Source organism: Pteropus vampyrus, unplaced genomic scaffold (assembly GCF_000151845.1).
Source record: "Pteropus vampyrus isolate Shadow unplaced genomic scaffold, Pvam_2.0 Scaffold46, whole genome shotgun sequence".
NCBI classification, from domain to species: domain Eukaryota; kingdom Metazoa; phylum Chordata; class Mammalia; order Chiroptera; family Pteropodidae; genus Pteropus; species Pteropus vampyrus.
The window spans coordinates 7,976,722-7,990,979 of NW_011888827.1; positions in this window are offsets into that span (position 1 = coordinate 7,976,722).

The following is a 14,258-nucleotide window of genomic DNA, read 5'->3' on the forward strand; positions in this document are numbered from 1 at the left end:
AATCTTTCCAGCACCAGGTCAACAGCCACCCAGGGAGTCTAAAGTGAGGACCAGGGGGCCTCTCTGCAAGGCTCCGGGGCCAACATCTCAGACAGGGCTACATTCTGACCCCTTACTCTATTCTGACCCCAGCTGACCGGCTGGGAATGTGGGGGGAAAGTCTAGAAGAGATCGGAAGTAAGAGGAGAGAGGTTTGATGGAAAGAGCAGAAGCCCAGGTGTCTGCCAGATCCCGGCCAAATCCCAGTTTTGTCACTTACTAGCAGTAAATTGTTTTCTATGTCAAATTAGGGTGGCACCAAGTACCTCGCAGAGTAGCTCTAAGGTTCTCATTTAAGTTTCAATGACACAGCCTGTCAGTGCCTGGCGTAGCGCTCACGTGTGAGCTCCGTTCTCCTCTTCACCGCACAGCAGAACATGTCTGAGCCCGCAGCCTGAGTTTGGGCACAGGGCCATCTTCCACATCCAGCACCCGCAACATAGCAGGCCTCTGCTGAACAGGGACCTATAGTGTGAGCAAAACATGCAGTCCCTGTCCTTAGTCTGGTAAGGACATAAACAGGCACCATACCATCACGGAAATTCAGGAGCATAAAATATAAGTGCCATATGGAGGACGTGCAGGGTGCTGTCATGGCCCATGGCAGAGTACAAAAAGGCTTCGGCTGGACAAGGGATGGTTTTGTAGGAACAAAAAAGGATCTCAGGCCCCCAAGGATTTTGACCAACTCCTGCCATCTGGACCTTCGTCCCAGTCTTCAAAGTCTCTCCCTCCTCGGTCAGCTTAAAAATGCAGTTTTTCTCAGGAGAGGTGAAGCACAAATTAAAAATCTCAATTAAAAACATTTCTTTCCTGGAATCAGTGATGAAGAGACCACAGGAGTTTGGGGCTTAGACGAAGGAAGACAAAAAATGTAATTTTGAAGAAACACTGCAACAATTTCAAAATGCTGCACTGGTTCTTGACAGTCCTTCATTTCAGACATTTACAAGCTAATGTGTGAAGTCCAATCAATATGTCAACCAAGGGTCAGCCTGGACTCGCTCCGGTGGCCAGCCCTGCTTTTAAGGCGTAGACAGCAAAACATGTGAAGTGTAAGTTGCATTCAACGCAGTAAGAATAATAACAGAGATGCACAGATTATGTTATAGACGTCTGGAGGACAACTTTGAGAGGGGCATCCGAGCAGAGCAAAGCTCTGGCCACCACATTGTCTCCTTTTAACTAAAACGTTTTAGTGAAATAAGTAGATAAGGTAGGGTAGACTGTGCCATGTTACGGTCATAAATGAACCCAAGTCTCTGCGGCTTAACTACCATCATTCAGAAACAGATTTTCTCCATTTTGTGGTAACTCCATATTCAGAATGTGTCTTCCAAACTCACTGTGGAAGGAGGAAAGAGAAAGAAGCATTGAGCATGGCAGTTCGGGAGGGCAGGGATGGCCCATATTACTTCTGACCTCGTTCCTTATCCTCTAGACTCAGTCACGTGGCTCCAACACACCTCAAGGAATCTAGAAAGTAAAGTTTAGTTGTGTAACCAGGAGGAAAATGAACTGGGCCTTGCAAACACAAAGCAGTGACTCTGACAGGGTATATTCTCACAGAGGGGCTTTTCAGGGATTGACCCTCACACTGGGGACGCCGTGTAGTGTCATGTTTTGGGGACTCTACTTAGATAGATTGAGATAAGGCTGATTTGGGTTTGAATTAGCATTCTGCCCCTTACCGTATGTATAAATCCAGGCAGTTTCACTGTCCATAATGTCAGGGTTAACTATGCATGCTTCATAAGGTCATCACAGAGATTTAACTGAAATTATTCCTGCCAGGTCATAAGTAGTACATGCTTATGCTCAGTAAGTGCCGGTCATTATTTCACAGTGTGGATTCCTTGCCATGACCTACTCCCATCTACATCAAATGGTTTCTCAGCACAAATACCAATGCCCTGTGATTTTTATGTAGTGATCTGGCTTCAGGGTGAATCCTATTGCCTTCCTCACAAGCTAAAGCATCGTTCCCACCCCGATAGAGCAAAGATTGTGTTAAAGTAAGCTAGCTCTCTCCTTCCCACAGAATCTCTGAAAAGTTCCTAAAGCGCTGGATAAGAAACTTCATGTATTGAAATTCTATCATCTGAAACTCTATACTATTAAATGAAGAAATTAAACACAAGAATGATTAGTTAAGAAATAGAGCAGCAAATTTTCTGCTAGCAAAAGATGTTGTGGCTCTCTAGAGACCTAACCACAGAAGACGAGAAGTAGTTGTACCCACCTTTTCCTTCCCAGAGAACAGAGAAGTGTCAGTGAGCCAACAATGTTTTAGACCAGTTTTGCTCCATGCCTAAATCTGTGTTCAGACAGATGTGAACATGACCCAGTGGTGTACCAGAGTAACTCATAAAGGCTCACGAGAGTCCATTGTAAGCATTTCTTCCCAAATCCTCATCTGTAACATAATGCAAGGCCTTTTGCTAGAATGGCATTTACTGTTCTAGATCTCAATTAACTATTCTGGTAAGTTTTCTCTATTCATTTAATAATATGGAAATTCCAAATTCTGGATTTTCCATTACATGAGGTACCATGTTCAGCAACATGACATTGGTAACTTGAAATTGACCATAGAGGGAGTATTTACACCATGAAAACTGGCAAACACTAAAAATCCAGACTTTTTTTTTTCTGGATGGGGAGTGAGCTAGAGAGCCATTTCTTATATTTTTACTAACATTTTCCTGGTGTGACCTTCTACTAAAATTGTACACATGCAACATACAATGAGGGTATAGCCCAAGAGTCAAAGAGATTTCAAGTCTTTTGGTGAGAATGAAGCTATGTATCTATGGATAATTAGATTTATTTGTTTTTATGTTTCAATTTAACTTTTATTATTTATATGTTTTTTGTTTTGTTTTGTTTTGCTTTGTTTTTACAAAACTGACATCCTTATTGCATAAAAAGAAGAAAACAAGAATCACTCATAAGTCTACCACCCAGAAATAACCTTCATTAATGTTTTGGTTGATTTGCATTTATATATAAACAATAATATCAAAAAATAGTGTCATACTACACATACAGCTTTCTCATGTTACAATATGTTTTGATCATCTTTCTAGGTAATTATGTATTCTCCCACAATACCACTTGTAGTGATTGGCATCATTAGGGCATGAATTAATTACAAACATTATATGTAGTGTCATTCTCTCCATTGTAAAGAGAGATGTTTCTATTAACTACTGAGTGACAGAAAATTTCTCAAGAGCTTCTGGCACCTGCATTTGGACAGGTCAGTCAGCACAATGGTGCTATTTTGGCCACTTGGCTGAGCTCCCTCCTTTTCTAATCTTTGCCTGATGATTTTGAGGTTTTTCACAGCTATTTTCAACTCTGTCTAATCACCAGGAGAGAATATTTCTAGGTAAAGAGGACTCTCGTGATTACCTGGAAGGGTTACCTCACATCTAGAAAAGAGACTTGAATGAAAAATTCATTTAAATAAATGAAGATGAAAATCCCTGAGCACAAACATGCCTTCCCATCTCACTAGTGAACTCATTGCTTCTCTGATACTCAAACATCAATTAAAATAATTATTCTTAAATTATCATTTCAATCTACTTTTCAGATAAAGCAGAATTAAACATCTGCAGATTCAGCTCAGAGCTATTATGTCTGAGTTGATATTAATTATGATGCTGGTTGGGTGAGACTCTCTGAAAACCAATTTAAAAGCTGTCACAATCTACCCCATCCCCCATGCTCCCAATTCCTTATCCTAATCTCTTTGTTTTTTTTTTTTTTTCCAGAGCACTTTGCTCATTTTCTCACATGCTATGTAATTTACTTATTTATTGTGTTTAATATCTTTCCCTCTGCTGGATAGTAGTAAGCTTCATAAGTATAGGGATTTTTATCTGTCTTGTTTACTGATATGAGCTCACAATTGGGAGGGTGTCTGGAATGTAGTACGTTCTCATTAAATATGCTTTTTAGTGAATCTCATGGCCCTGATGTAAACTTAGAGGACTTGTATCTTGGCTTTTTTTTTTTTTTTCATTTACACCTATGAGAATAGCTGTGAATTGGATTAACACAGGAGGGCAGGAGAACTGGGCTGAAGGCTCTTTCTCCTTTTGTTGGAAACAACCATGCAACTGATCTGCTTTAAGGCAGGGGAGCCATAGATGATGTCAGAACCTTCCAAGAAGTCCATCCAGGCCAATATGATTTCTCTGAAACTGTATCCAGATCCAAGTATTTCCAATGTGCCCTTATCATATGACCCATTTTGACACTGGTTTGTGGTCTGTGTCCTCCAGGGTATCATTTAGTGCATTTCAACTATGTGCCAGGAACTGATCTGGACACTTAACACACAGTAATTATTTTACTTTAATGCTGATACACCCAAAAGGTATGTGTTGTTATCCCTATTTTATAGATGAGATCGTTGAGAAGTACCAAATCATTTATTCAAGGTGGCACTGGCCAGGACACATATGAGTTGCATTAATCTGAGTCCAAGCCTATGGTCTTACTACAGGTGACTCTGCCTTGCTACAAGACTTTGGGTACCAGATTTCATTTTCCTTGGTTCTCTGATCTATAAAATACTGATAAAACTAAGTTCTTTGAAGGTTTGGAGTAAGAATTAAATGAGATCGTATGTGCAGAATTTGCTTATCTTGATATTGGACTGACACTCAGTAAGTGGAAGTTTCTATCATTTCCATTTGATTAAAATAATAATAACAATAAGACAGAACGATTAAGAAGCTTAACTTAAAGTACCATTTACAATGATGAGTGTACCAGACATAAATTCAGGTCTCCATGCTTTCCATCTGTGCTGCTTGCTTCCTTGCCCACCCAAGTCGAAATCTTGGCAAAACTTTAGAAATAAGAGCTCCCCTTCACAGCCACACATGCCCATGACTTTAACCAGGATAGCAGACACATCTTCATTATGAACTTTCTTTCAGATTCATGATAAGAGAGGAAAAACACAAAATAACAAAATAAACTTAGAAACACGGTTGATTTTTCTGGTGCTGATTGTAGTAAAGGAATAGTTGTCATCTATTATGTCCCTACTACTAGACTGGTTCTGATAAAGCCTCTCACCCATACAGATTTAGCTCTATTTTACAGATTTAGAAACTGAGGCAAAAAGAAGTTGAGCAAATTACTCAAGCTCACACAACGAGTGAGTGATGGAGGTGAAAACTGAACCTAGAGTTGTCTGATCTGAGCATCTCATTTTTAATCTATGTTGAGTTGCTGATGGGATGACTTCTGGTCTTAGACATTGATTCCTCAGTGACATCTCAGCCAGGAAGGTAATTGTGAAGTTTATCTCCCCAAGTAAAGCATAGGCCTTTTAAAGACAAGGACTGACACATACGTATTATTAGACATAGTGCTCATTACATCTAGCATATTTTTGGTTGATCCATCCATAAAGGACCTCAACATAAATTCCTTGGGGAAATCTTGATCTCCCAGGGCTAACTCCATAGTAAATAAGACTCCCTCCTATGAGATGAATAGAGGTGAAAGCTTTTGGATCACATGTAAGAAAGTATTGCATTTTGGGGTTGATTCTCAGTAACAACAGCCTCTTATTTTGCACGAATTGTATTCTAACTTGCCTCCTTCCAGACTAGTGTAGCTCTGCTGTTTATGTAAAAACCCAAACTGTACTTTATGCTCTTTGGCCATTCCAGGAATGTGCTGTGGTGTCATTTGTACCCATGGCTTCGGTGCATCTGTTTAACAATGACTTTTGGCTTCTGCTGGAGTTGCATATGTCTTTTTTCTGTACCTTTATCTACAATCAATCTTTCTTAATCGTGTTAGAGAAAAGACAGACAGGGTTTAATCACACCGTTCATAATGATCAGAACACAATGTGCTATGAAGAGCACTTTATTGCATTGTCCAAACTGAATTTTAATGCAAATAATTTTGACAACTATGAGGTGCTATTATTTATCCAATTAGGACATTACTACGAGTACAAATCTGCTCTAAATTCTGAATTGATAGTAACAAAATGAATCCTATTTAGTCTCTAGATGGTTTTCTTGAGCCTTTGAAACGTTCCTAGTTTTAACAGCCAGGGCCATACATGAATCCCTTGCTTGTGTTTGAGCTCACCCCAGATGGAGAAGTGAGCACACAGCTGTACCTATACTGCTTACACAGGGACAGCTGTTGGCAGGAATTACTGTTGTTATATCATGACTCATCTCTTTCTCACCTTTGTTATTGCAGAAGAGATAGAGAGATACTAGGGGAATCTTTCCCCAACCCCCACCTCCAATCCTAAGCTATGGATCTCAGTAATTCAATCTTTGGGGAAACAAGAACAGGCTCTGTGCTTTTCTCTCTCTACACATCAGGGGGCATTAAGAGAAAGGAATCTTATGTGTAGGCCCCAGTAACTGTTAAAGGAGTTTGAGGTTCTACTAAAGTCAGTAATCACTTCCTGAATATGTAGATTTTTAAGCAGGGGAAGGATCATGGACAGAATGATTCTGGAATAACAAAGAACAGCCTGACAGAAAGCCTACTAATTCTCATGAGATTCTAATCTACTCTCTTTGACCATGATGATGATAATAATGATGATGTTAATACCACCATACATAGTTTGAGATGTATGAAAGAATTAGAATTTCAGAGACCAAACACTATACATCTGGGAATAATACTTATTCCCTACTCTTCAAGTTTCCCTCTATGTCCACTCTACCCCTCACTCTTTTCCAAAGTATCGAAAGGGATATATCCAATTAGTAAAATTGAGAAGCAGGTATTAAACAGCCCAGCAGAAACCACCCTCCTCTGTCAGAGTGGCCTGTTGGAGGACTTGTGCATCTGACTCTGCTCCTAACTTCTGCACACCAAGGCCAGGTCAGGGCCTGGGCTGGCCTTTGAGAGAGAGATTCTGTGACCTTTCTCTTTGCCTCCTTCCTGTGGAAATACACAGAAACCAACCAAATGAAAACTAGTAAAGGCTATTTATTCAGAGCTTGCTATAGATAGAGAGTCAGCCTCCATTGCAGTGTTTTAGCAGAGATGTGAAGGCAGACAGGGGAGTGGAAAGCTTTATAGTGGAAAAAGGAAGACATTGGATGTGCTCTGATGGGAGGCTATTGGCACAGGAGAGCTGTAAATGAGCTAACTAGAATCAGGACATCCTACGTGATTGATTAGGGGTTCATATTTGACTTTTTCTATTTGGTCCTAAACTGGAAGTAGGGACAAAAATTACAGAAACTGTTAGTTATTAATTAAGTTCTGGACATACTGGGCTCATCTTACAAGGATTATTGTTTGGCTTTCTAGACCGGTTACTAGAGACAGCAGTCCGACTTCCTACGAGCTTACTTTCTGATCGCTGATTCTCTGAGCTAGTTACCTTGGATACCGGGTTGGTGTCCTAGGTTGGTTGCTGCAGGTTGTTGACCAGAATTCTGCTTTTCATGCATGATCTGGCCATTGTCCATTTGCATATTCAGTCTCTCACTCTCTTCTGTGGAAGTGAGGACCACCAGTAAGGAATGTGTTTTGTTTGTATTTATTCTCTCACTCAGGTGAGACCTGTCTGAGGTTTTGATTTGAGAGACAAATATTAGGAAGCCGGACAGTGTTCACACACATCCAAGCCACATCTTGTAATGAGCTTTATCGATAATCATATTGATCTCCATCTGTCTGATCTCTGGGTTTTTCAAAGTTGGTACTAAATTCATGGGTGAAATTAAGGGTGAGGTCGATTATCTCACCATAAGCCCCCTGTCCTGAGCAGGACTATTCTTCAAACAGACTTGAGGAAATATCTTAAGGAGCAGAAAACTTTAAAGTCTGTTCCCTCTTTTTTTTTCTTTTTTTTTTAGTGCCTGAAATGTTTATTTAACTTAACTCTTTATTTCAAACATAAATCTCTTTGTATTTACATAATAACTTTCCTTTTGTTCCCTTTATTGTTCCAAAGTATTACCTTTCAGTGTCTTAGATTACCATTTTTTTTTTAATGTCTCTCTTGATGGAAAGTGTGGTTTTTTCTATTACAGTATATAAAATATATATTCCTTGGGACTTTGGTTATATAGATGCAGACATTAAGAAAACATGTTTGGTTATAAAATATTATGAGTACCAAGGGGCTTGGTAAGGGTGATGAGTCTCAGCTCTCTTATTTTTCCAGCTTTATTGAGATATCATTAACATATAACATGTAAGTTTAAGGTATATAACATGATGATTTGAATGATTATAATAAGTTATTTAACACCTCCATCTCCTCATATAACAACCAGTGTGTGTGTGTGTGTGTGTGTGTGTGTGTGTGTGTGTGTGTGTGTGTGTGTTTGGTGATAACATATAAGATTTATTCTTTTAACAACTTTCAAGTATAAAATGCAGTATTGTTAATTACAGTCATCATGCTGTACATCAGAATTTATTTATCTTCTATCTAGAAGTTTGTACCCTTTGACCAATACCTCCCCATTTTGCCCACTCCCTAGCACCAGGAAACCACCATTCCACTCTATATTTCTAAAGATTTTGGCTTTTTTAGATTACACATATAAGTGAAAACATATACTATTTGTCTTTCTTTGTCTGACTTATTTCAGTATTTCAGTTAGCATAATGCCTTCAAGGCCCATCCATATTGTCACAAAAGTCAGGGTTTTCTTCTCTTTTATGGATGAATAATATTCATATGTATATCTCACATTTTCTTTCTTTATTATTCATCAGTGAACACTTAGGTTGTTTTCATGTCTTTGCTATTGCGAATACTGCTGGAATAAACATGAAAGTGCAGACATCTCTTCAAAATCATGATTTCATTTTCTTTGATATATACCCAGTAGTGCTATTGCTGGATCATATGGTAGTCCTAATTTAATGTTTCTTTTGAAGAACTTCTGTACTGTTTTCCATAGTGGCTGCACCAGTCTACATTCTACATGACTCAAGAGTTCTTTTGTCTCCACAGCCCTGCAAACACTCTTCATCTCTTGTCTTTTTTTATAACAGCTGTTCTAACAGGTGGGACGTGACATTTCATTGTGTTTTTTATTTGCATTTCCATGGGGATTAGTAATGTAGAGTATCTTTTTATGTACCTGTTGGCCATTTGTGTGTCTTCATTGGAAAAATGTCTGTTCAAGTCCTTTGCACATTTTTAATTGCATTTTGGTTTCTTTGTTGTTGTTATTGAATTGTACGAGTTCCTTATATATTTTGGATAGTAATCCTTTATCAAATAGATGGTTTGCAAATATTTTCTCTCATTCTGTAGGTGGTCTTGTCATTTTTCTAATTGTTTCTTTTGCTGTGCAGAGGTTTTTGGTTTGATATAGTCCTACTTGGCTATTTTTGCTTTTATTGCTTTCGCTTTGGGTGTCATATCTGAGTCTGAGCTTTCTATATTGTTTTGGTGGGAGAGAGTGAGGAGATAAGTCTGAACAAGTAAAATACCAGAAACCTTAATCCCAGCATTTTCGTACCAGGTATATGGATCGTGGGATGTTATGGTGATGAAAAGGAGGGTGGGGCTGAATTGGAAAAATTTTGTAATGAGTCTAGATTGTATTGAATTCTTTGGTGATGTGTGGCAGACTATGAGGTCATCTACCTTGAGAATTTGTGATTCAAATGTTTATTTACTTCCCTACATTAACCTTGAACTCCAAAGGTCTATGATAATGAAGGGAAGAAGATCCAGAGAGGGATACATTTTCCTTGATATAGTTACTGAAATAATGTCACTTACATAACATCTCATAAATCTTCATCATAATCCTGTAAAGTAGAAATTCCATCCAGATTTTCCAACCAAGAGTGTTGCAGTACAAATGGAAGAAATATCTGCACAAGTCTGCACAACTTAACAAAGGAAAGATAGAAGAGAAGAAAGACAAGAAGTATGTAGAATTACTGAGATGAGAAATAGAGAGTCTATAATTCACGTTCTTTCCACTATGTCAATGTAAAAAGAGAAAGCTGTAAATGGGTGAAAACTGATATATTAGAGAGTCCCCAGTTTTCCTGCTTCAACACTTGATTCCTCTCCTCCATATCCCCTAACGCTTCTTTCTTCCCCTATCTCTTCTTCCCTGAATCTTGAAAACAGCTAAGCATTCTCAAAAGAGTTCTCAAAGAAATTATTCCAATAGTTTCCAGGATGAGATTGTTCCAACAGTTCAGTCAAGAGACACAACATCTAGAAAAATCTTCAACCAGTTCAGTCACAGATTTGAAGGAAAATTTGAGATGATGAAAACTGCCAACCAAGCCATACCATAGGAAATTATTCCCTTTTCCTCCTCATCCTATAAAACTCTAACCCTGCTTTGATTCAAAATTATCTGGTCTTCAGGTGCCCTCTGATCCACATCAGCTGAATAAAGCATTTAATATATATTTGAGTTACTTAAACTATTTTTGTTCCTTGATAAAACATGGTATATTCTAAAATAGATGATAACAAATCGAGAAGTTGATTGGATTGGGGAAGTTAGGGTTTAAATAATAACATGGGCCAAAGAGAGATAGCAAAACAAAAATGATGACAAATTACTTATTAAAAATTACAAGAATTTTAATAGAATAATAGGGGGACTTTAATACCCCACTTTCATCAATGAATAGATTTTCCAGACAAAAAATCAATGAGGACATATTGGTCTTAAATGACACATGATATCAGATGGATTTAACAGATATTTACAGAACATTCCATTCAAAAGGAACAGAATACACATTCTTCTCAAGTGCACATAGAATAGTCTCTAGAATAGATCATATGCTAGGCCACAAAACCAGTTTTAATAATTAAGAGGATTGAAATTATATCAAGCATCTTTTCTGACCATAATGGTATGAAACTAGAAATCGATTACAAGAAGAAAACTGGAAAATTTACAAATATGTGGAAAATAAACAATATGCTACTGAGCAGAACAATGGGTCAAAGAAGAAATTAAAAGAAAATTTTTAAAAAATACTTTAAGACAAATGAAAATGGAAATACAACATAACACAAATTCGGAATGTGGCAAAAGCAGTTCTAAAGTTCATAGTGATAAATGCCTACATCAAGAAACAAGAAAAATCTCAAATAAACAACCTAACTTTACACCTGAAGGAACTAGAAAAACAAACAAACAAACAAACAAATAAAGCCTGAAGATATCAGAAAGAATAACAAATATCAGAAGATCAGAGTGGAAATAAAGGAAATAAACACTAAAAAGACAATAGGGAAGGTCAAAGAAACTAAGGGCCGGTGCCCTGAAAAGACAGACAAAATTGACAAACCTTTTGCTAGAACCGCCAAGAAAATAAGAGAGGGGACTCAAATAAAATCAGAAACGAAGCAGAGACATTACAACTGATACCATAGAAGTAGAAAAGATTATAAGAGACTACTACGAACAATGATATGCCAACAAATTGGACAACCTAGAAGAAATAGATTATTGATTTTGGATATTTCTTCTTTTCTAATATGTGTATTAGAAGTCTGCTGTCCTTGAAATTAATTGATGTAGATGTTTTGGTCTTTATCCTGCTTGGTGTTACCTAAGCTTCTTAAATCTGTTGTTTGGTGTCAGTCATTAATTTTGGAAAATTCTCAGCCATTATTACTTCAATATTTCTTCTGTTCTCTCTTTCTTTTGTTTTCGGTGTTCTAATTATGCCCGTTACAGCTTTCAAAATTGTTCCACAGTTTTTTGTAGATTCTGCTTTTTTTTCTCTCCATTAATTTTCTCTTTGTATTTCAATGTGGAAATACAAATTTTCTCTTTGTATTTCAGTGGGCTAATATATCGTCACGCTCATTGATTCTTTCCTCAGCTGTGTATTTCAGCATTTTTTGTTTCTAGCATTTCTTTTGATCCTTTCTTAGAGTTTCCATCTCTTTACTTACATAACCCATCTGTTCTTGTGGGTTGTCACATTTTTTCAATTGAGTCCTTAGTGTATTAATCCTAGTTATTTTAAATTTTAAATCCAAAATTTGTCTTATATCTGAATCTGGTTCTGATGCTTCCTTTGTATCTTCAGACTGTGTGTTTTCCCGTGTTTTGGCATGCCTTGTATTTTTTGTTGAAAGCTGAATGTGATGTATCAGGTAAAAAGAAACTTTAGCATTAAAGGAAACTTTAGCATACGGATTTATGTTAACATGGCTGGAAGATGAGCTGTTTGTTTGCTGTAGCTGTAGATGCCAGAGGTTTCCATTTGTTTTAATAACCTTGTTTTTGTCTCCTCTGCTGTCTTTGGGTTTTCTTAAGAACTCCTCCTTAGATAACATCTGAGCTTTGCAGCAGTAAACTATAGGAGAGGGGGAAATAGTCTATAATGTTAGGATTAAATCTTACAGTTAGCCTGTGTCTCACTCTGGGCTGCAGCCTTCACAGATGTTTCTTAGCTTCCCTCCTCCTGGATGTTTTTCACAGTGGAATTCTTTCCCTCCCTTTGCCAGAGCCATGAGAGGATTTTTTTTTTTCTTGGCTGTTCCCCATTAGAACTTAGAGGAGTTTCTGGAGGTAAAACCCACAAAAGTGACGACAACCCAAGACTACAATCTCAAGAGTTTCTCGTTCTAGAGCTAGTCCACACTCATCAGAATTACCATTTAAGTGTTCCTATGAGTTTATGACCCCCGTTGCTTTAATTCCTTGTAAGTAGATCTCAGTCGTGAGTTTCTGAGTTTACCTGTCTCTCTCGATTTCTGTGTGGCAGCTTGCCCTTTGAACTCAGACCTTTGACAGGGCAGAGAAAAATAGTACTTTCAGTTTTTTAGCTTTTTCTCATTGTAAGGATGGGAATGATGACTGCTAAACTTTTTATATGTTAGAGCCGAAACTGAATGTCTTTTTTTCTTTTTTCAGTTTTTTAATATACACTTTTGAACATATTCAAAAGGAAAGAGAATAGTATAATTAATTTCTAAATTCTAAGCAGCCATCTTGCCAGCATGAGGAAAAAGGCCAGGATTCAAAAATGGCAGAGCAGAAATGTTGGAACCTGTGTCCCTGAAAAGTCCATGGACTCACCTTAGCCCTGGACTGTCTTCCTCTCGACTTCTTGTAAACAAGAAAAAAAATTCAAACTTTACCTTAAAGCACATTTTCTTACAAGCAGGTGAACTTAGTCCTTAACTGATACACCACCCGTCCCTCATTTCATTGCTCATTCTTTGTGACTCCACTGTCCATCCTAAGATTTAGAAATTATATACTATTTTTATCCTCTCTTTCCCCTTTTTACTTCCTCCCCTCTTGTATTTGTCTTATCAATTAATTCTATCAATTACTGTGTTTCCCTGACACTTAAACATAATGTCTCATACACAGTACATACTAGATAAATATTGGTTGGTTATCTTACTATATAATGAATTGGTTATCTTACTATAACCATTTCTAAGCATATGAGAAGGCAAAGGGCTCACCCACAGTATCTACACCATGGACCAGCTCTAAAGAGAAACTGACATGTACGTCTTTATCTTACCTCAAGAATAGAAAATTTCTAAAGCAAAACTAAAGCCTGAATGATTACCGAATTTATTTGTCAAAATAAGTAATTTAGCTAAATATTCAGTCCCCAGAAGGATATATTTCTGCCCCAACTATCTGGATAATTTGTTCAGTCTTTCAGATGATGTTCTCTATGGCCTACCATGGTTCTTGTAAGCTTCTGGATACGCCACAGCTTGGCTCAGGAGTAGAATGCTGGTAACTGAGGATGGAAAGCACTGAAAATCCAGTGCCAAGGCTTAGAAGGATTTTTCCTGGGCATTCCTGTGTGTTATATGCGTGGGGATGCATGGGAAAAAATGTAAAATGGAGGCAGAACTTAACTTCATAGCACATTTCTCCTCTTAGCACATTCCATTATCCGAAGCTAAATTCTGTTTTTCTTAATATTTTAAATTTCTGTATTCCCCCTCTAGAATGTGAGCTCCATGAAAGCAAGGACCACCTCTGTCTTGTAATGCTCTTAATATAGAAATTCGGCACATAGTTGATTATCGGTAAATTCTTCTCAAATGAAGAGACGTATCAATGAATGTTTCAGAAACTTAGCCATCAGTCTCTGGGTCAAGCACAGTGGCCCCTCGGTGGAGCTTAGTATTAAGATCATGTTTGAAATCAGACTGCCCAGGTTCGTATTCTGGTACTGTTGCAACTGTGCTTACTATTTTA